Source organism: Crinia signifera, chromosome 2 (assembly GCF_055691185.1).
Source record: "Crinia signifera chromosome 2, ASM5569118v1, whole genome shotgun sequence".
Lineage (NCBI taxonomy): Eukaryota > Metazoa > Chordata > Amphibia > Anura > Myobatrachidae > Crinia > Crinia signifera.
The window spans coordinates 346,168,857-346,193,621 of record NC_139218.1 but is presented as its reverse complement, the minus strand read 5'-3'; the positions used below and the strand labels follow the sequence as shown (position 1 = coordinate 346,193,621).

At 45.9% G+C, this 24,765-nt stretch overlaps 1 protein-coding gene across 3 annotated transcripts in view; it reads right to left on the bottom strand.

Annotated features, from left to right (window-relative positions):
* The window catches only part of ASIC1 (acid sensing ion channel subunit 1), a 242,858-nt gene that overhangs the window by 79,181 nt on the left and 138,912 nt on the right, over nt 1-24,765 (bottom strand). The gene's annotated exons all lie outside the window — the stretch shown is intronic.

The following is a 24,765-nucleotide window of genomic DNA, read 5'->3' as shown; positions in this document are numbered from 1 at the left end:
GGACCCCTCTACAACTGTGGCTGAAGGCTGTCAATCAACTGACAACCTTACAATATCTGATGATGCCGAACCAGTACTAGGGATGGAAATCAGAAGACCACTATCAAATGATGACTGGGCTTCCACCATCGAATCGAATCGAAAAAAATCGTAATGTCACCGTTGAATGGTAAAAGTACTACCATCAAAACAAAATCATTGATGGTTATGAATGTCCATCCCTAACCCATACTGTACATGCACAGTGTAGGTAACATGGATATACAGTATTGTGACTTTCCCCTCACAGTGACCAGACCTGAATTAGCTCCAGAGTTTTTACACATCATTTTCTTGTTCCGTAGGGTGAACAGACTTGCAGGCGCAGGAAGGTAAAGTAACTAGTTTGGGTTCAAAAAGGAAGGCAAACCACATTAACAGCCACTAATGAGTACAAAACACTTCTTTAGCATTGGTGAATAGTACTCGGTTGTCATTACCAGTGCTTTCTTGTAACTAAAAAGGTCATTCTTGAGCCTTCGAAAAATTTTTGTCAAGTGTATAAAGAGTTGTTGCAAGATGGAAGAAATCCAACAAAGCCTAATTCTCAAACCTACACAGCTCCATATAAAGGGTTCTGTTGATGTACATATTCTGCGTTACACTTCCAAAGTTAACATTCCAAAGAGACATACAGATAACAAAAGCAATGGTATTGAATTGCTACAGAATAAAGTAAAATGGAATGATTTTGCCATGTGCTATAAATTACTTGTACAATGCTTCCATTGTATGAAGAGAGGGTAAACCTTGACCTTATTTGCTGCCACTGATCCCACGCAGCCTTGCTTCATCTGACTAAGAGTGAACCGGAATCGTCCCGATTGTCTGTGTCCCAATTGTTGGGAGTGTGGCATGTGGGCGGCCATTGTTGAGAAGGTACTTGTTTCCTAGCACGGCGCCCGTCGTGGTTAATCGCATACCTTAAGTTAAGGTTACTTAAGGTATGCGATGGACGCGATTTTCTGTCAATTAAGAGCCTTTATTGCTGGCAAGGATGAAATCGCGTTGATCGCGTCCATCGCATGCCATTATAATGGCATGCGATGCGACCGACGCGTTCAATGTGAGTTTACATAGGAATCAATGTCAAATTACCTGTCAATGTTAAAATCGCGTTGATCGCGTCCATCGCATGTCATTATAATGGCATGCGATGCGATCGACGCGATCAACACGATTTTACATAGGGAACAATGTTAAATGCCCCAATGGACCCGATTTTTTATTGTATACCCACCCTTATGGGTAATTTGTATGGGAAATGGCCCCCCATTGTTAACACCACCCCACTATTGACGGTACGCGTCCTCCAAACTTTTCATACCCCCACTATCCACGTCGGTGTGGAGTTGATTATATAAAGTGTGGCGAGCGCAGCGAGCCACCGAGCCCGAAGCGTGGCGAGCGGACGTGTAATACCTGTGAAGTTATGTGAAGTAATGATTATAAAATCAACTCCACGCCGACGTGGAGAGTGGGGGTATGAAAAGGTCGGAGGACGCGTACCGCCGCCCCTCGCGGGCTCGCTGCGCTTGCCACGCTTCGGGTTGGCGTCAATACTGGGGTGGCGTTAACAATGGGGGGCATTTGACCCATACGGGGGGTATGCAATAAAAATTGGGGTGTACAGTGTATTTTACATTGGTCCCAATGTAAAAATGGGTCTCAGGGACCATTTTACATTGATTCAAATGTAAAAATCGCGTTGATCGTGTCGATCGAATCACATGCGATTTGGTTGCATGCAATGCGATCTACGCGTTTTTTTAGGTCCCGATCAATGCAATTAAAATCGCTGGCGCCGTGCTAGGAAACAAGTACCGTTGAGAATTAGACACTTAGCTAGCAAGCGCTAACCACTACCTATTGTTTTTGGAGAAGCTCGAGCCTGAACCTTTCCTCTTTTGTAAATAATGCAATTAATTCAATTAAATACTGCATCCTGCAAAGTTTCCGGACATGCTTATTAATCACTGAAAATATATGTTAGGACCAGCAATATTTATAGTGATAACATATTTGTTTTATATACAAAACGTTGGCAATGGTACTTGTTTCCTAGCAGGGCGCCAAGATTTCCTACGTACGCTAGCGTAGTAAAATCGCATCGCATGTGCCATTTCAGCACTGTGCGATGCGATTTTTTTAATGTAATTTATTCACTGCTGTGTTGGCCCTGGGGGATCACATCGCATCGGACCTCCCACAAAATCGAATGCGATCGCATGCGATTTTATAGGGTGTGATGCCATGCCATTATCTATACAGTTGTATGACATACAATGAGGTTTAACTGAGCCCCCCCCCACTATCCACGCCACCCCGAAGCGTGGCGAGTGCAGCGAGCCCCGTGAGGGGCGGCGGAACGCGCCCCCCCGACCTTTTCATACCCCCACTATCCACGTCAGTGTGGAGTTGATTTTATATAGTGTGGCGAGCGCACTGAGCCACTGAGCCCGAAGTGTGGCGAGCGCAGCGAGCCCCGCGAGGGGACGCAGAATACATGTAAAGTAATCCGCATCCGTTCACCATGCTTCGGGCTCGCTGCACTCGCCACACTATATAAAATCGACTCCACGCCGACATGGATAGCGGGGGTATGAAAAGGTCGGGGGGACGCATTCCGCCGCCGCTCGCCACGCTTCGGGGTGGCGTGGATTGTATCTCACACAAGTGCATAGCTAATTGCATGGCATCGCACCCTATAAAATCTCATGCGATAAAATGGCCCATGCGATGCGATTTACGCAGAATCGCCCACTAAGCAATTTGCTTAGTGGGCACCCTGCTAGGAAACAAGTACCTTGGCAATGCACCTACTGTAAGTGTCAGTAATATAGGATTTAGAGAATTTAGTAGATTAAATCTGATAACATTTAACTCTTTATTCTAATTCTAATTAAATCTTGTTAAAGCATTGCACACTTATACCTTGTATAGAGAAAAAGGAATATTTAAAAAAAATATATATAATGTAACAGGGAAATTCAAATTAATTAGGTTCCTCACATGTAGAAAATGCTCAGCTATGTAGGCAGGCTGCTATAACCAGAACAATATGTTTATACTAGTAAGGTCTGTGTACTTAGGTAACTGCCCTTCCCAAGATTCCCTTACTTGTTATGTGAATCTAAATTACAACACCAATGGGGGCCACAAATGGACTACGATGAAAATATTTGGTTATTGATTCCTAATTAAAGTCCTTACCATTGGCTAATAACCTGTGGGGCTCCTGGATATTTGGTAAGGCATATATATGTTTCACTCAGACAGTTGTCTCAAACCAAAAATATTTACTATAAAGAATGAAAAATCACAAATGTCTCCACTCTAGAAATCTGTAATCTAGTGGAATCAAGATCCATAATATACATCCCAGGCCCACCATCACCACCGATCCACCAATCATTGGCCAGCAATTGATGATCTGCATTCCATTGGAGAATAGGGGGAATTAAACATGTTAAAATGCCCAATTCTACCGTCACAAGTCGGAAAGGTTCGGGATTTTTCAACAAGTTTAATATTGCTGATTCTCTAAGCCCAGCCACCGGGGATCGGGACATTGCCCCAATACTTATCTGATGTATCAAGGCCTTATCTTGCTGATAAGAGGATGATCAGTTTGTTACAAATATACAAATGCTACAAAAACAAACAGTAACAGTCACAGCAGAATATTCACCATTTGCTTATTCGCTTATGCACAGAGTAGTGTCCGATTTAGCACACACACCCATGTAGCAGGGTGAAACTGAAACCAATCCATAATCGTATTACACACACATCCACGTAGCAATCTGAAACCAAACCATAATCATATTACAGCAGAATCTTCAACCTGTGTATACTGTAATAACAGCTTTCACATTAAAATATGGATAATATCTGGCTTTTAAACATCAGTTTCTATGCAGAGAATTACCCAAATAAGATTGCTGCTGGCATAATATCAACAGAAAAATGTCCTTTCAAAAGGACGCAACATCTCAAAGCAAAAATCGGGAATTATCTTTATATAATCCCCTCGCCAAATGTGTGCTAATAACAAACCTTTGCCTGCGATGTTTATATAACATTAGCAGCTAGTAATAATGGTATCCGGACTGATCATGGACTGACTCATGATAGACAGTCATATGGTCCACCACTAATGGTCAACAGTCACCAGGTCGACAGGGTCAAAAGGTAGAAACACAATAGGTCGACAGGGTCTAAAGGTCGACATGGTCAAATGGTTGACATGGAAAAGGTCGACATGAAACCGGTAGACATACATTTTTTTACCAAATTTTCAGCCGACGTGTGCTGACAGGCGGTATTTCATGCCCTACCATCCACTAGGGCGTGGTGGGAGAATAAAATAGTGTGCCGAGTGCAGCGAGGCACCGAGCCCGAAGCATGGCGAGCGCAGCGTGTCAGTGTCCATGTCGACCTATGTCAACATAGACACCCTAAAAACATTAAAAAAGAATGTCGACCTTCTGACCATGTTGGCATTTTCACGTCGACCTTTTAACCACGTCGACATTTTACCTGTCGACCTTTAGACCCTGTCGACCTTGTGTCTGTTGACCATTAGTGGTGGACCATATGACTTTCTATCATGAGTCGGTACTTGTGTATTTTGGCGGCGCCCATCGCATCGCATACCATAACGCATACGATGGTATGCGATGCGACGCGATATCGTACGATAGTGCACGATGGCATACAATTTTGAAATTGTATGCCATTGTACATGGCATACGATGCCATACGATGCGATGCGATTAAACATTGTATAAGCACCCTAATGGGTGCTTATACAATGTAAAGCACCCAAATGGGTGCTTACAATGTTAAATGCACCCCCACGCCACCCCCCCACTATAAACGTGAACCCGAAGCGTGGCGAGCGCAGCAAGCCCGCGAGGGGCGGCGGTACGCGTCCTACGACCTTTTCATACCCCCACTATCCACGTCGGCGTGGAGTTGAGAATAGAATAGTGTGGCGAGCGCAGCGAGCCACCGAGCCCGAAGCGTGGTGAGCGTAGCGTGCCCCGCGAGGGGACGCGGATACCTGTGAAGCCCGCGAAGGGACGCGTTTACCTGTGAAGGTATCCGCGTCCCCTCGCGGGGCTCGCTGCGCTCGCCACGCTTCGGGCTCGGTGGCTCGCTGCGCTCGCCACACTATTCTATTCTCCACTCCACGCCGACGTGGATAGTGGGGGTATGAAAAGGTCGTAGGACGCGTACCGCCGCCCCTCGCTGGCTCGCTGCGCTCGCCACGCTTCGGGTTCACGTTTATAGTGGGGGGGGTGGCGTGGGGGTGCATTTAACATTGTAAGCACCCATTAGGGTGCTCAAAAGCACCCTTTAGGGTGCTTATACGATTTTTGATCGTATAGGGGGTCAAAATTGCGTCTCATCGCATCGCATGCCATCGGGTGCATGGCATGCGATGCGATCCGTTCATCGTACGACGGACATCGGGGGCGCCGCCAAAATACACAAGTACCCATGAGTCAGTCTATGTTTTATACCATAACCAGTAATAATCAGCAACAATGGACCTTTAGAGAAAGAGTATATTTTTTGTTATAATGGTATAGTTGAAATTGCCCTGCTGCTGCTCATCTGTGTGCTCCAGGCAGCCAGTTTTTACCCTGTACAGCAACAAAATAACTCACCCAAATCTAACTCTATGCACATGTTACATCTGCCCCACCTGCAGTGCACATGGTTTTGCCCATTTTGAGAACAAATTTGTATTGCGATCAGATCTGAATAAGGGCCTCAAAGTTGTAATGAAGTAATGATAGCCATGTAAAAAAATCCTTTTATTACAGTTATACAGCACCGAATGAGTAAAATCTATCCTGTAATACCAATCATGCACCAACATATTTCATCATTTGGAAATCATCCTTATAAAATACAATTTGTTTAATAATGTTCCCCTGCACAATTCACTCTAATATAGGAAACAAAATCCCCATTTGTGGCACAACAGGTAATTAGATTATTTCTGCAGGATGCACTGAATGTTTGCAGCCTGACACTGTTAGCACAACTTAATAAATGTACTATAGAAGTCCTCAGCAAAACCTCAAATAATGATATTCTATCATACTGTAGCTATACCAGAGACAGAGGATAAAATAATTTTTTATTCGTTTCCTAGAACGGCGCCCAGTACGCTTTTAGCGTAATGGGCTATTCTCCGTAGTGAAATCGCATCGGATTGCACAGCGTGTATGGTGCCGTGCGATGCGATGCAATGTCCATTTAAGTTCACAGGAATGCTTATACAATGAAATATCGAATCGCATCGGATCGCATCCACTGTATGGTGCCAAGCGATGCGATATTTAATTGTGTAAGTACTCTAAATATTGTATAAGTACACTAAATATGCACATCGGATCATATCTCATAGCATGAGTGCTTATACAATGAAATATTGCATGGGATCGTACGGCATCCTAGACAGGGTGCGATCCGATGCAATGCGATATTTCATTGTATAAGCACCCATGCTATGAGATATGATCCGATGTGCATATTTAGTGCACAAGAGTACTTTTACAATGAAATATCGTATCGCATGGCACCATACAGTGGATGCGATCCGATGCGATTCGATATTTCATTGTAGAAGCACCCATGCTTTGACATGTCATGGGTGCTTACTATTTTAAGCAGCTATGCCATTATTTTGCGTCACCACCACTATCCACGCCACCCCTAAGCGTGGCGAGCGGCGGTGAAACGCGTCCTCCAAACTTTTCATACCCCCACTATCCATGTCGGCGTGGAGTTGATTCTATAAAGTGCGGCGAGCGCATCGAGCTACCGAGCCTGAAGTGTGGCGAGCGCAATGAGCCTTGTGAGGGGATGCGGAATACAAGTAAAGTAATACGCGTCCCCTCGTGGGGCTCGCTGCGCTCGACGTCTCGCTGCGCTCGCCACACTTTATAAAATCAACTCCACGCCGACGTGGATAGTGGGGGGTATGAAAAGGTCGGAGGATGCGTTCCGCCACGCTTCGGGTTGACGGGATAGTGGTGGTGTTTTAGGAACACATTCACACCTGCAATATCATACATCTGACACAGTAATGACGACATGTGTTAACGAATAACTGTAATTTACTTAATAAATTAATTAGATTGAAAAAGCATAATGAATTAATCACATGAAATCAAATAAATAATGATAACAATAACAAAGAATCACAACATTAATGAAGAAAAACAATGAAAGAAAAGATGTGAAAAACCAGTCAGTCAATCAGCCTTAGGAAGGAGCTTAACTGCTGTAAAGCTGCGTTCAAAACGGTTATCACCACCCAAAGTTTTTCACCACATAAACTCTTCTAAATATGACTGTAGATGGTCATGTGCTTTGCCTCGTTGGCGCTTATAGCGCCATTTGCACGCGCCCCAAAGATGCTCCACATTGTATGAACCCCTGTGTCCGGGTCAATAAAATTAAATCTGTGGTTTACCTGGGCATGCTGATAACCAGCCACTTGCAACTGTTCAGGGCTGTATGCCCGCCACCAGTCCGAATAAATGCTAGTGCCGACTTCAATATTTTCATTAATAGCCACCATCATAGTGGTGGCATCCCTTCTTGGCACAATGGTGAGGAAACACTGTCCAGTTTGACCACAAATTCCCCCCAAAATCCACTGCTGTGGTAACGTACGGCCGACATTGCTCTTACACTTTACAAACAAGCTCTCATCGACCTCCACGATGTGCCCTGGACCGCTGATATGCCGCTGTGGCTGCGCCATGAGGTCCATGGTACAAGCCTCCCGCATCCATCTGTTATATAGGACCACTGTCTTCTTCGATATCTCCAGCTGTCGCTGACAGTAGTCGATGGATGTGCTCCTGGGCCCAGTAATATATGAAGTGCACCAAGGTGAGAAAGGATAAGTGGCATCCTGGAAACCAGTGGGCCGCTCTGAGGCTCACCTTGAGCCGGCACGCTTTCACATGGCACCTCCACATAGACTCCTTCACTGACAGGCGCATAGCGTGCCCATTAGCGTTATTCTGCGTCAGCAGAAGGAGATCACACTGGTCTATTGCTTCACCTCAATACATTATACACACCTCAATACATCTGGATTCGGTATGAAATCCCGACGGTCAAAATCCCGACAGGGTCAAAGTACCGAATGGGTCAAAATACCGACAAGGACAAAATCCTGACATGGACAAAATACCGACATTTAAAATCCCGACATTTAAAATTCTGACATTCAAAATCCCGACAGGGTCAAAATCCCGACATATAGAATGTACAGGTGACACAGTCTACATGACTTTCGGTCGACAGGTTCGAGGTCGACATGAGTTTTTTTTACTGTTTTTTGACCCGAATGTCGACACAGTCGACATGGACACAGTTGCAAGTGAACCGCAGCCCCTCCCATTACGCCCTAGTGGATGGTAGGGCATGAAATACCGGCACATGTCGGTTCAAAAAACAGTGAAAAAACCCATGTCGACCTCGCACCTGTCGACTGAAAGTCATGTAGACTGTTTCACCTGTACATTCTATATGTCGGGATTTTGACCCTGTCAGGATTTTGAATGTCGGGATTTTGACCATGTCGAGATTTTAAATGTCGAGATTTTGTCCTTGTCTGTATTTTGACCCATTCAGGATTTTGACTGCATCCCATATATCTAGTGTCCATGTGTAACCAAAACACTTCCATCTGCTAGCAGGGAGTGAAATACATTGCATTCTCTTTCACACATACAGAAACACAGAGGCAATCACATATACAGAAACACAGAGGCTATCACAAGGAGACTAGCTTTCGAAGCTTTTTCTTAGCTAGTCTATCCATGTTTGTCCCTTTTGCAGCAGGGGCGGAACTACTGGCGGTGCAGACGGTGCAGTGCACCGGGGCCCAAGCCAGTTCATGGGGCCCGCCTGCTGCAGCACTGCTGTCTGCACTTCCGATTTTTTAACTAAAATTCAGTGCCCCCCTAAGCCCCAAGCCCACCTGCCACAGACTTTGGGGATGCTGCGCGCTGATCGGATCTCTGTTGTAGATCCGCGGCAATGCTCCACCAGCACAGTGACAGCCGTCACAGCCGCTGTCGCAGTGTGGGCTGTGACGGCTGACTTCTGAACTCTCTGTGATTGTGCAGCCTGCGCCAGGACTGCGCAGGCTGCAGGACGGAGAACAGAGCCAGAAGCCAGCCACCCGCTCACCGCAGCTAACCTCCTCCTGCCTGGCTCCCACGATGTGAGAACTAGGGACCAAGACCAGCAAATATAAAGAAGGTAATGTGGTATATAAAAAAAGGGGGCAAGGATGGCGTTATGGGATGTGTGCAGGAATTTCAGGGACTGTCAGTGGCTACCAGATGGTCATAGGGGGGTTGTGACATGTGTATGGTGACAGTCAGTGGAAGTAGTGTGTAATGAAAGTAGAGGATTGTGGAGCATACAGTATGTGGGACGAACAGGGGAACTAGTGTGTTTTGAGAGTATAGGATTATAGGGTGTCTGTGGCCAGGATAGAGGGTTATTATGGGGTGTATTTTTGGTGACAGGAACTGAAGTGCAGGATGTGTTGGGGGTAGCGGTATATAGAGTGCTTGTAGGAGATGGGGGAATAGGGTATGTTGGGGCAGTGGCGTAACTATAGCTCCGCAGCCCCTGCGGTGGCCGGGAGGCGCAGAGAAAGTGTGGGTGCCGGGGGGTCTGCGGTGCTATAGTTACCTGCTGCTGTCTCTGCCGGTACCTGCCTGCCGTGCCGTCATGGTCCCGTCTCTCCCAGCGCTGGCACCGGTCCTGCTGCTATAATGAAAACTGACACTTAGAAAATGGCTGCCCCCATACTGCAGTTTTTTGTCTGCAGTATGGGGGCAGCCATTTTCTAAGAGTCACTTTCCATTATAGCAGTAGGAGCCGGCGCGCCGGGAGAGAGGGGACTGTTACCGCAGATGCGGCCGGGCAGCAGGTACGGGCATGGGGGCGGGGGGGGGGGGGGGGGGGGGGCGCAAAACAGGTTACGCCACTGTGTTGGGGGTATGGTGTGCATGTGGGAAGACATGGGCAGTAATAGTAGTAGTAGTGTGTGGGTGGACAGGGGGAGTAGTGTAAGGGTATAGGGGAATGGCGATAGCTGTTAGGGGGTGTATGTGGGCTGTGCAGCAGTGACAAAGGGGGCAGAGAAGTGCAGGGGTAATGGGCGTAGAGGTGCAGTGGGATGGAGAGGTTCAATGGTGACAGAGAGGGAATGGGGATGGAGAGGTGGAAGGAGTGAGAGATTCAGGGGAGGAGAGGTGGAGGGAGTCAGAGATTCAGGGGAGATGGGGGTGGACAGGTGGAGGGAGAATGAGATGCATGGGGGATGGTTATGGACTGATGGCCACTCACCACCCACCGCTATGGCTCTCTGTGGTGTGCGTTAAGCTCCTTGGCTGCTTAGTGGCTTAAACCAGCACTGATGGACATTTGAAATATGGTTCCTGTCTATCAGAGCTCACGGACTGGCAGCCAGAGTTAGTGATTGGCTGACGGACGCAAGCTCTAATTGGCTCACTAGCCTGCCCCATATTTAAAATGTCTGTCAGTGATTGTATGAGCCACTCAGCAGCATAGGAGCTAAGCGCACACCACACAGGGACGTGGTGATGAGGTCTCTCCTCCCCTCTTATATGGCACTAATATGGGAAGTTTTTAAGGGGCACTTCTGAGGGAATTATAGGGGTAGATTTATGAAGCAGTGATAAGGGAGAAGTGATACAGTGCCTGGTAATTTATCACCGGCCAATCAGCTCCTATTTAAACCCAGCCTGTAACTTAACAGTCAGAAGCTGATTGGCCAGTGATAAAGTGCCATGCACATTATCACTTCTCCTCCCTTATCACTGCTTCATAAATCTACCCCTCTGACATTACTGGCGGGCATAAAATGTAATGGACTTTATGTGTGTGGCATAATGTGTAATGGGCATTATGGTGTGTGTATCTTAATTTGTAATGGGCAATACGGTGTGCGGCAATGTGTAATGGGCAATACGGTGTCCGGCAATGTATAAGGGGCACTGCGGTGTGTGGCAATGTGTAATGGGCATTACAGTGTGCGGTAATGCCCATTATAATGTGAAACAATATGGAATAGGCATTATGGTGATTATGGTGTGCAGCATTATGTGTAATGGGCACTACAGTGTGTCAATGTGTAATAGGCATTAACAGTGTATGACAATGTGTAATGGGCATGTACTTGGGCATAGGCGAATCTAGGGGGTGGTCCAGGGGTGCACAGGACCACCCATTAGCCCAATTTATAGCTGAGGGATGGGGCTTTCCAACGAGCCCAGCCCAGTGTCTCTAGCACCCTGGCAACCGGAGATACTGCCAGGCAAAGCTGGAACGTTTTCCCTATAGGATAAAATGGGACCCGCTAATTCCGACCCCCACCCAGTTCAACGGCTGCCAGTTCCCCCTTCGGCATCACTAAAGCTCGAGGTTGATCTCAGTCAAACCCAAATCGCAGGGCCTTCAATCCAATACCAAGCTGGATCCATATGGGTTAATTGGTTCCAGGGATATTGAAGTTAAACGTTTTTTTATTTTTTATTTTTTCATTTCTTAAATGTAATTTCATGACTGTTTATGTTCTTTGAGGGCAGATTTCTCTGGAACCAAACAGCCCAGTTTCACGAGACCAAAATCATTGGAAGCCAACTCAAAAGTTCTTCAATATGATACTGGTCTCATGTAAATGGGTCAGTTGGTTCCGAAGATATAGCTGGTTGGTTAAAGGGGGGTAGGGAGAGGGGAGTGGTTGTCTCTCCCCCTCACACCAGAAAATGCAGGGACTAGGCTAGTGTATAAGGGATCAGCCTGGGAATGTCACTGCATGATCCTGGGACCATATTCCCGGGTAAATCCCTGCATTTTCTGTTGTGAAAGGGGTATTATTTCAAACAGCCGTGACCTGCAGTGCTCTGAATACAGCCGGGCAGCCCCCTGCTCTCTGCCCAGCTGTCAATGACTATCACCCCTGCAGCTTCCACTCCAATTCTTCTCCCTGCTTTCACCTCAGCACGCCCCCCCCTTTAATCATGTGGTGCCGGCGCCCGGCGTGCTCCCCCGACGTCACGCACAACAACAGCGCGCACAATATTTCAAATGTCCACTCGGTTAGAGGGGACACCAGGAGGGGAGTGAGAGCGTGCTCTGCGCTGCGCTCTGCTCCTCTCCCCATAGAAGCAGCTGCACCACTCTCCATCTCTCCCTGCAAGTGGCGGTATGTGGGGGCATTATGCATAATGTGTGGACTAATGTGTAAGCGGCATTATGTGTGCAGCATCATGTGTAATGGGTACTATGGTGCGCGGCATCATGTGTAATGGGTACTATGGTGTGCGGCATCATGTGTAATGGGTACTATGGTGTGCAGTATCATGTGTAAGGGGCATTATGTGTGTGGCATCATGTGTAATGGGTACTATGGTGTGCAGCATCACGTGTAATGGGTGCTATGGTGTGCGGCATCATGTGTAATGGGTACTATGGTGCGCGGCATCATGTGTAATGGGTGCTATGGTGTGCGGCATCATGTGTAATGGGTGCTATGGTGTGCGGCATCATGTGTAATGGGTGCTATGGTGCGCGGCATCATGTGTAATGGGTGCTATGGTGCGCGGCATCATGTGTAATGGGTACTATGGTGCGCGGCATCATGTGTAATGGGTGCTATGGTGTGCGGCATCATGTGTAATGGGTGCTATGGTGTGCGGCATCATGTTTAATGGGTGCTATGGTGCGCGGCATCATGTGTAATGGGTGCTATGGTGTGCAGCATCATGTGTAATGGGTACTGTGGTGCGCGGCATCATGTGTAATGGGTACTATGGTGCGCGGCATCATGTGTAATGGGTGCTATGGTGCGCGGCATCATGTGTAATGGGTACTATGGTGCGCGGCATCAAGTGTAATGGGTGCTATGGTGCGCGGCATCATGTGTAATGGGTACTATGGTGCGCGGCATCATGTGTAATGGGTACTATGGTGTGCGGCATCATGTGTAATGGGTACTATGGTGTGCGGCATCATGTGTAATGGGTACTATGGTGTGCGGCATCATGTGTAATGGGTACTATGGTGTGCAGCATCATGTGTAATGGGTACTATGGTGCGCGGCATCATGTGTAATGGGTACTATGGTGCGCGGCATCATGTGTAATGGGTACTATGGTGCGCGGCATCATGTGTAATGGGTACTATGGTGTGCAGCATCATGTGTAATGGGTACTATGGTGTGCAGCATCATGTGTAATGGGTACTATGATGTGCAGCATCATGTGTAATGGGTACTATGGTGTGCAGCATCATGTGTAATGGGTACTATGATGTGCAGCATCATGTGTAATGGGTACTATGGTGTGCAGCATCATGTGTAATGGGTACTATGGTGTGCAGCATCATGTGTAATGGGTACTATGGTGTGCAGCATCATGTGTAAGGGGCATTATGTGTGCAGCATCATGTGCTGCGCTCTGCTCCTCTCCCCATAGAAGCAGCTGCACCACTCTCCATCTCTCCCTGCAAGTGGCGGTATGTGGGGGCATTATGCATAATATGTGGACTAATGTGTAAGCGGCATTATGTGTGCAGCATCATGTGTAATGGGTACTATGGTGCGCGGCATCATGTGTAATGGGTACTATGGTGTGCGGCATCATGTGTAATGGGTACTATGGTGTGCAGTATCATGTGTAAGGGGCATTATGTGTGTGGCATCATGTGTAATGGGTACTATGATGTGCAGCATCATGTGTAATGGGTACTATGGTGTGCAGCATCATGTGTAATGGGTACTATGGTGTGCAGCATCATGTGTAATGGGTACTATGGTGTGCAGCATCATGTGTAAGGGGCATTATGTGTGCAGCATCATGTGCTGCGCTCTGCTCCTCTCCCCATAGAAGCAGCTGCACCACTCTCCATCTCTCCCTGCAAGTGGCGGTATGTGGGGGCATTATGCATAATATGTGGACTAATGTGTAAGCGGCATTATGTGTGCAGCATCATGTGTAATGGGTACTATGGTGCGCGGCATCATGTGTAATGGGTACTATGGTGTGCGGCATCATGTGTAATGGGTACTATGGTGTGCAGTATCATGTGTAAGGGGCATTATGTGTGTGGCATCATGTGTAATGGGTACTATGGTGTGCAGCATCACGTGTAATGGGTGCTATGGTGTGCGGCATCATGTGTAATGGGTACTATGGTGCGCGGCATCATGTGTAATGGGTGCTATGGTGTGCGGCATCATGTGTAATGGGTGCTATGGTGTGCGGCATCATGTGTAATGGGTGCTATGGTGCGCGGCATCATGTGTAATGGGTGCTATGGTGCGCGGCATCATGTGTAATGGGTACTATGGTGCGCGGCATCATGTGTAATGGGTACTATGGTGTGCAGCATCATGTGTAATGGGTACTATGGTGTGCAGCATCATGTGTAATGGGTACTATGGTGCGCGGCATCATGTGTAATGGGTGCTATGGTGTGCAGCATCATGTGTAATGGGTACTATGGTGTGCGGCATCATGTGTAATGGGTACTATGGTGCCATCAAGCAAGAACCCCCTAGCAATGAGCACGTAGGTAAGCAGCACTTATGTGGCAAACATGTAATGGGCATTACGGTTTGTTATATAGTATGTAATGGGCATCATGATGTGTGGCACAATGTGTAATGGGCATTATGGTGTGTGGCTTTATGTGTAATTGCCATTATGGCGTGTGGCTTTATGTGTAATGGGTATTACGGAGTCTGCTAAAATGTGTAATGGACATTACTGTGTATGGTCTAAAGCAGGGGTGGGGAACCTTTTTTGTGCCAAGGGCCGTTTGTATGGGGAAAAAATCCTTCGGGGGCCATATGTAAAAATTTCTCTTACAAATTGTCCTGCTACGGCGGCTGCCGCTGACTAGGACCGACAGTCTCCAGGTGCTGTTGATTAAGAGGAATCTTGCAAGAACTACCAACCTCTCGCAAGAATTCCCCTGTACTTGACTCCCGGCAAAGCTGCCAGGTGGGTGGGAGGGCCACTCAGACCGGCTATGGGGGCCGCATCCGGCCCCCGGGCCTGAGGTTCCCCACCACTGGTCTAAAGTGTAATACCACACCCCTTTTTGTGATGCCACGTCTCCTTCCCAAAAGGCCACGCTACGCCGCGCAAAGGTACCCGTGTTGTTATGTCTGGATCTGGGACCACCCATTACCATAATTCTAGATTCGCCTATGTACTTGGGGTGTACTTAATCCTGGCGCAGTGTGTCTAAGGGGATATTTCAGATTGCTATACCCGTATTTTGATCCTGGGTACAACCCTTTCACACTAAACCCGTGTCGCCCTTTTTTCCACAGTTGGTCCTTTTACATCGACCCGGCAATAACACGTGCTCTACCTGGCGCAAATAGTTCAAGTGGCACTATTATGTGGTGTAATGTGAGTGTAATTGGGGGGGCCTAAAGCATATTTTTGCACCTGGGCCCACAGCTTGCTAGTTCCGCCTCTGTGTTGCAGTTATGTTAAGCAAGGTGCCTGCTATTCCCTTGCAATACAATCATCACATATATCACAGACCATGACATTTAAAAGTAACAAACTCCATTCAGTACAAAGTTTGAAATGACAGATAATGATTCATACAAGGGCGTAACTACTATAGGTGCAGGGGGTGCAGCTGCTATGGGGCCCAGAGCTGTAGGGGGCCCATCTTTGCTGTCTAACTAATAGGTTTTACATACATTTATCACCATCAGGTGATAAATAGGGGGCCCTTACTAACTTTTGCTATGGGGCCTATGAATATCTAGGTACGCCTCTGGATTCATACACATATCTTCATTAGAAAATGGCGTAATGTATTATTGTAGCTCTGGACAGGATAAAAGTGATAGGTAAACAAGTGTCTATGCTTTTGGCTCTGCTCTCCACAGGGTTTATTGACTAAACTGGGAGTTCTATTGAAGTTGGGATGTTGCTATGGGCAACCAATCAGATTATTTTATCTTCTAGGTGCTAACTAAATAAGAAGTAGATTCTGATTGGTTGCCCATAGTAACATTACATCTTCGTAAATAAACCCCCATGTGTCCACTAAAATTGTGGTGTTGACTTACCGGAACAAAATAGTCACTGCCGCAGTCTCTTCCTCTGTATTTGCAGCCCAGCAACATGTCGCTGAGCTGATGAGAGGAACGGTCAATGATCTCCGATATATCAGATGACCCAGATCTAGAATTTTTAGGTGGATCAGGAGAACTTTCTGCATCCCCATCCTCCGGGAAGCCTATTAAAGGAGCCATGTAAAGTAACTCAGAGCTGGATAGCTGAGAAGGTCGGTAGCGGTTAATGTTGCAGAATGTGATTGCTGGGAAGATCATGTAGTTGGACGCTATCTCATCGACTACGGTAACATGAGGAGATGATCTATAGTAAGCCACTCGATCCCAAACTTGGGACAGGAAGAGGAAAAGGGAGAGGAGAAAGGCTCCGGCCCAAACAGTGCGTCGAACTCCCCAGGGTCCTTCAGTGATGATGTGATTCAGTCCATGGAGGGTGCAGCTGCTGGCAAAGGCAGCAGCATCTATTGCCCCGTGCTCCTCAACTAAGTCTATCTTTTCAGAGTCCACTTCAGATTCTCTCTTAATTTTCGGCTCTTTGTCTGTAGAGACAGACAATGTACAAAATATCTGAATTGGCATTCTTTAGCTTTAGGTATGAAAAAAAACTCTCGTCCCAGCTTGGAGAAGGAAATCGCACTGCTATTAGAACCGTAGAAAAGATGCTAAGGCTACCACTCTGTCCGTGCATATGGTTTCCTCTGTCCAAAAGTAGATCTATGTCCTCTTCTCTCTGCGGGGAGACATTTCTTCTGTGCACTTGGCTTTAATAGCTGTTTCTTCCTCCGAAAGCAGAGCTTGATCATTTCTTGCCACAATGGAGTTTGCCGTCCATACGTACCTGAGTAACCTTAGATGCCATAAGGAATGGAGGCACGTTTTTTGTACTCCATTGTGGTGAGATGTTAGGCATACAACTCTATACTAACTCTGTGTGGTTCTAGCCCAGCACAGCAAACCGATCCTAGAGAGCAGTCATCAATAATATATGAAGATCCCAGCAGCAAGGGAGGTACAAAGTAGGACTGCATTTGACAAGGGCATAAGAGTTTTAAATGCTACAAATCATTTATGTGGTACTCCTTATATCCTTGTAAAATGCCAATGCTCTACCTGGGTAACTTCATTTGTTTTGATATTATTTGCGGGAAGTGACCTCAAGGGCGAGTACATTTCTCACCCCCCTCTTCCTTTAGCAAGCAGGCTTAATGTAAGTTGTGAAGGTCCTATGGGTTATTTTACACAGGCCCCTGGGACTGATCAAATCTCATCGCTATTGCCGCATTAGTAAGGCTACATCTCTAGTATCTGAGCAGTGGAAATGCATGCACAGCAAACCTTATAGAATTATCAAAGATAAAGGGCTGTGTAACAGATAGGGGAGATGGGAAAACAAGGCGCTGCAGTTTAGTATGCCTGATGGCTATGGGATGATATCCAGTACACTCATTGTCTGCATCGACCATTGTCTGCATACACAGCAGAAGCAGGGATAAGGGCTTAACCAATATATATAGACATCAGGGCTGCAACTAGGGTGGTACAAAGTGTGCCACCACACAGGGCACCACAAGGCAGGGGACTCTGTTCTGCAGCAACTGTCAGTTTTATGTTTTACTCAATCTCACTTGCAACCTAAATCCCTGGTACCACCTGACCACCCCCATCTCCCCATCTTTTTGTACCTAAGCAATTTTAGTCACAGACTCCTTTTTTTAAGGAATACATTTCAAAATACTCTCATAGTCCTCATACAGGAGCAAATAGCTACATGAGTAAGGTGTCTGACTGCAATGTTGATGGTCATGGGTTGAAATAAAGGAGGATGTGACTGATGGTCCTAAGTGTAAGTATTAAGAAATGTGTGATTTAAAATAAAGTATAATGGTTTCCTCCCACAATCCCAAAATATACAGGTAGGTTAATTGGCTTCCTACAAAATTAAACCCAAGAGTGAATGTGTGTGTGTGTACATGTGGTAGATTGTAAGCTCCACTGGGGCAGGGAGTAGGACTGGTGTGAATGTTTAAATATTCTCTGTAAAGCACTGCGGAATAGGTGTACACTATATAAGAAACTGTCAATAAATAAATAATAAATAATACTGTAACTAAATGACAACAAGCTCTCATATGAAGTGCATGAATGATGGTACTGTATAAGTGGATTTATGGAGAGAGAAATGGGTTGAAATCTGCACACAAGTTGGTAAACCCAAAGTTTTGGGAATAATACCGCTATATTCTTTGGATTTTAGCGGGGGTGCTATCCTATCAACCAGGTAAGTACAGGTTGAGTATCCCTTATCGGAAATGCTCGGGACCACGAGCATTCCGGATAAGGGAATATTCCGGTTTTTGGAATAAATTTTTTTTTAGTCATACTTACCTGCCCCTGGTGGGTCCCCGATGGTCCCTCGGTGTCCATGGAGTCCTCCGGCGTCCACAGCAAGCCACCAGCACCGTCTCCGGCGTCTCCAGCGGTCCCAGGAGTGCTATGCGCAAGTTCCCAGGCGCGCCGGTGACGTCACCGGCGCACGCGCACTCGCGCAAAGCACTCCTGGGACCGCTGGAGACGCCGGAGAGGATGCTGAAGGCCTGCCGTGGACGCCGGAGGACTTGGTAAGTATTAAAAGAGGGTTGGGGGGGGGGGGGAACAAAAAAATTTGGAATAATTCGGATACGGGATGCCCGGATACGGGATACCCGAGTTTAAACTACATCCTGTGCAATATATCCTGGTGAACCATATCCCAAGTCTAGAATCAGCACCATTACCACCAGCCCCATCTACCTACATTTTAAATCTATTTAGCACATACCTTCTAATAACCTTTTTCACATATGTTATGTATTTGTATGTTGTATGTTCGTCATTTTAACCTCTTCTTGATTTCGCAATTACAGTGGGTGATCCTGAATCCATTTATTATTAAAGATTAATAGGATTCCCCACTTTTGAATAAATTTGGAATATATTCCATTAAAACCAATATAAAAAAAATCGGTACTTATGTAGTATCTGGGCTGCCGATTTTGTGATTGTATGCCTTACCTTAAGGCATACAATCAGATGCGATGCGATTCGATGCGATGCGATTTTGCATAGGATTCAATGTTAAGAAGGTCCTGTTCATTTCCCCACTATCCAAGTGGGCATAGAGTTGATTTTATATAGCGTGGCGAGCGCAGCGAGCCACCGAGCCCGAAGCGTGGCGAGCGAAGCGAGCCCCGCGAGGGGACGCATATTTCTTAAAAAGTATTCTGTGTCCCCTCGCGGGGCTCGCTACGCTCGCCACGCTTCGGGCTCGGTGGCTCGCTACGCTCGCCACAGGTTTATATCCAACTCCATGCCCACTTGGATAGTGGGGAAAGGAAAAGGACCCCTTTTTCCCATTGAATTCTATGTTAAAATGGACTCAGACCATTTTAACATTGAATCCTATGGAAAAATCTTGACCATCGCATCGCATACGATTTGGTCGCATGCGATGCGATACGATGCGATGCGATCCGATCCGATTTCTAAATCGGACGCCCAGATACTACATAAGTACCAAAAAACCTTCTTTCCTGGTGTGCATCCGCCGCAACTACTTTTTCTCTTTCTTTCGACTAAGTGGATTTATGTCCAGATAATTTTTCTTCGGTTGCTCTGTAAATATGTATACAGTATATGTATGTGTGTGTGTGTATATATATATATATATATATATATAGAGAGAGAGAGAGAGAGAGAGAGAGAGAGAGAGAGAGAGAGAGAGAGCGAAAATATGTGCGCAATAACCTTTAAAATGAAATGTCCATAAACCGATGAATGGAGGCGGTTGATTGTGAATAGCTCGAAAGATCATGAACCTGTGTGTGGTCTCTGTTCATTTCAGTTGCTGAGTGCCACCGTTGGACCAGTATACATTTGCCAACCCTGTCCAGGGATTGTGTTTGGGAAGGCACCGGGCGCATATTACACACTCAAGCAAGGGAGTGCTGGCTATTCAACTATATATATATATATATATATATATATATATATATATATATATATATATATATATACACATATATATATACAGGTTGAGTATCCCGTATCCGTATATCTCTTATCCGAATTATTCCAAAAACCGTGGTTTTTGGAATCATTCGAATTTTTTTTTTTTTACCCCCCCCCTAACCCTCTTTTCATACTTACCAAGTCCCAGGGCGTCCACAGCAGGCCTCCGGCATCTTCTCCAGGGTCTCCAGCGGTCCCAGGAATGCATTGCGCGAGTGTGTGCGCACGCCGGTGACGTCACCGGTGCGCGCGCACACTCGCGCAATGCATTCCTGGGACCGCTGGAGACCCGGAGAAGATGCCGGAGACCTGCTGTGGACGCCCGGGGACTGCGTGGACGCCGAGGGACCACCGGACACCATCAGGGGACAGGCAAGTATGGCTAAAACAATTTATTCCAAAAAACGGAATATTCCCCTATCCGGAATGCTCGTGGTCCCGAGCATTTCGGATAGGGGATACTCAACCTGTATATGTGTGTGTGTGTGTGTGTAGAAGCTGGCACTCCCATGCTGGGACAGGGGTAAGTGTTCCAACTGCATAACGTGTAATTACATGATTAGCAGCGACTCATTTAAAAGCGCGGGGAGTGAATGGACCTAAATAAGGTCCAAAGGGGCAGATGTATTAAGCCTTAACAAGAGATAAATACAAGGGTGATAAAGAGAGATAAACGTCCAGCCAATCACCGCCTAACTGACTTTTTTCAAACACAGCCTGTAACATGGCAGTTAGCAGGTGATTGGCTGGACGTTTATCTCTTTTTGGGGCAGATGTATTATAGCAGCACTTATCGCGCCGCTATAATACTCGTTAATGAGGCGAAGCAGGAAGGGACATCGACAAGATGTATTAACATCTTGTCTGCCGAAGCGGGGGAGCGCTAACTCCCCCCTCCGGCGATGTGCCCTCCTGGAGATAGCGCATCAGTTTACACTGATGCGCTGTCTCCTGTCCCCCCGGCCGGCTGCACTCGGCATGCGCATAGCGCCCCTGTCCTTTACCGCATCTCGGCTCCTTCATACATGGGGGAGAAGCGGTATCAGTGCACATAACGTGCGCTTATACCCCTTCTCCCCCATAACGCCCAGTCATACATCTGCCCCAGTATCATCCTTGTATTTATCTCTTGTTAAGGCTTCATACATCTGCCCCAATATATCTTAGTCTTCTTAGGCTCTGATAGACACGCACCCAATTACTCTCCATTAGTCTGTGATATCGCTGTAGCGTGAAGTCATTCACTTATGCCAATACTTCATAAAGATTTCATAGGCTGCATATGAATATTATCCCAGCAGATTATTTTATGGCCACTTACAGGATGTTTTCTGCCAATGAGATAAACACTTATTTGTCACTTTTTTAAAAATAGGTTCGGGATCCCTCACAGCGGTAAACTGAGATAAGCTGAAAAAAATTAGAAAAACTGAGAAAAAAGCCCAGAGGCTTCTTTGGGCAATACTGATTTTAAAATCACGTTGCCCACTGCATCCAAGGCCCGGAATGTACCGCATTCCAGCTTTGGTGCATATGGGAGCTGCGGCCAAACATGCGAAAAAGCATTTTTGGAGGTTGCCTGCATTTTTTCCTTTGCTGCATCTCGCCCAGTAACTGGTTGCTGATGTTCGACTTCCTACAGAGTGTGGCACCAAAAGAATGGTACACATGCAGGTATCCATAAACGCTGTAACTGTGGCTGTCAGTCTGCATTTATCAAAACCCCAAATTAACTAAAAAAGAGACACATGAGCCTTAACTGGTGGGGAAAAGGAGATCAGCCTTATTTTTACAAATTGCAATGAAGCATGGTAGAACAATGATAACTCAGTGAGGCCAGCTAACACCAACCAAACTGGCCTAGTTGGGGGCCAACTGCTAGCCTATAAACAATTCAATATTTCCAAACTTCGATCCCATTAATACAAAAGCCCTAGCTGGACTAGAGGTGTTGCTGATTTCAGAAGGGTAAAACCAATGTAAAAGGCAGGCTGGTAGGAAGAGCAGCTCAAGAACTATCCACAGATGGCCAAGCCCTTGTTCCCACATCCACAACAAAAGCTGACCACCAAAACAGGATGAAAGGGAGGGCATAAAGGAGAAGCAGTCGGCAACATCTCATATGGAACTGTTATCAGCTGCTGCTCCTCCATACCACATTCATGAATAAGATACCTTTCTCCAGTAGAATTTGCTGGTCCAGTCTTGAATTCATAGTCATAATCAGTGGATGACAAGCTGTCCTATTCCACAGGCATCAAAATAGCTCCAAGCAGGAATACAGCCGCTACCAGTAGGAAAGAGATTCGTCTGCTGGAGGCATTCATCTTTTTTTTTAAGCTGACGATTTTCGGCACTGTCAACTGCCTTATTTTGCATGTGTTGTTATTGCCCTCTTATATCCAGCCATCAAATATACCCATAGAAATCCTATGATAAACCTTTCCAGCCTGCTGAGCATTTAAAGGTTCTCAGAAAATTCCTTTCAATGTTTGCTACACTATGGGGGTTATTCTGGTTCACACGGAAAGGGAAATTCACTCTCTAATGGACAAAACCATGTGCACTGCAGGTGGGGCTGATGTAACATGTGATTTGGGTGTTATTTTGTTTCTCTGCAGAGCAAATACTGGCTGCTTTTTTTTTTACACCGCAATATAGATAGATATCAGTTTGAAGTACAAACCCCACCCAAATCTAACTCTCTCTGCACATCAGCCCCACCTGCAGCGCAGCATGGTTTTGTCCATTTGCCTTTGCGAGTGAACTAGAATAACCCCCTATGTGGTGAACTAGGCTTTTTATGTTTCGTATTTAATTTTTTTATTTAAATAGGGCAAAGTCGCCATAACTCACACCTGAGAGTTATCCCTTTAACTGACTCCCCCGACTTAACGAAACAAACGGTACTGTTTAAAATTGAATGCAGGGTGACTGCTCTATCTATTTGATTCTGTCTGTTAATTGAATTACTAGAGGGTGATTAATTGAGTTTTAGTGCGTCTTATGCAAATACAAAGTACTCACGGTGCACTTTATAATCTGTTATATTTAGCATTTTGTATTTTACCTTAATATATATCGATAGTGGAGTATTGTAAATTAAAAGTAATTGTGGGTTCTCTCTCTCTCTCTCTCTCTATATATATATATATATATATATATATCAGTGTTGTCTTTCTTTAATATTTTAATTATGACCTTTACTGAACTAATAAACTAATGGAAAAGGATATAGTTTGTGTTATTTGATTTCTGTTTTAGATATTTGTTAGTACTAAGAAGATCTGAATACATTGGGGCAATATCCATTTGATCGCATCCCCCAGCTGCTGCGGAGAGGGAGAGAGACTGCTGCCAGACACATGAGGAAGGGGAAAGGGCAGACCCGTGCCTCGCCAAGCCAAGACCTCTGTAATTAGTTCCTGCACCTCTGGCCTGATTCAGAGGAGGATGTCATCCAGCCTCTTTGCCAACCATCGGACATCTGAGCAACCCTATGGTTATGCACAGTGTCCACTACAACTAAACTGCTGAAGCCTGATAATCTGCATCTGAGGATACAGATGCTGGCTTTGGCACATACCAAAAATGAGAGTTTTACAAGTATGCCCAGATATTGCTCACAAACTCCTACAGCCTTTCAATCAAGCTCAGGCTAACACCACACTTTGGCCAGAGTGGCATCACCATCCTGTCACAAGGGCACTGATGTTATGGCGCATGTGTTGAAAAAGAGCACAGCTACTGCAGTACCACTCTTGGCCACTGTGAGCACTACCATTCTCCTCTTACTGAAATTGTCACTCTTACTAAAATCATCACTGCTTGGCTCTCTTTTGTAATAGTTTTTAATGTTTCTTAGACCTTAACCTTCCTCAAAAAATGCTCTATAAAATGATGAAACCTACATCAATATCCATCCAGTGGTTCTCGAGATTAGCCCAAACAGACAGACACTTATCAGGGACTTTATTTCTATATATAGAGAGATTATTGAAGATTATTAAAAATTTGAAATCCTCCAAGCAACATAATTAAATTCATTAAAAATAATGATGATTGTAGTGCACCAAGCTTAGGTGAGGACCTGTGGTAACAGCAAAAAAAAACATTACGGTAGGTATAGCACAAAGTCAACTGCAGCTGGCAAGCGGTTTATCACTCCCCTAACAAATACAACTATAAGATAATAAGTATACTAGCACTAGCTGTAAAGAAGACTCCTCCTCTTAGATGGGGAACATACTATGGTAATATGACTGGGGCCGTCATCCTTGGTGCAAGACATTGGAGTCACCAAGGCTACCCAGTGGTCCCTGTTCATCTAAAGAGAAATGGGTATGTGGCAAATTAGGATGATTACTTAATCAGGTTAAAATAGAGTAAATCCTGGGGATGGGGTGGGGGGGGGGGGTAATAGTGGTAGAGCATATATTTTACTGGTAGGGATGCCAATGCCGGGGCATTTTTTCAATCCCAGGGTTTGG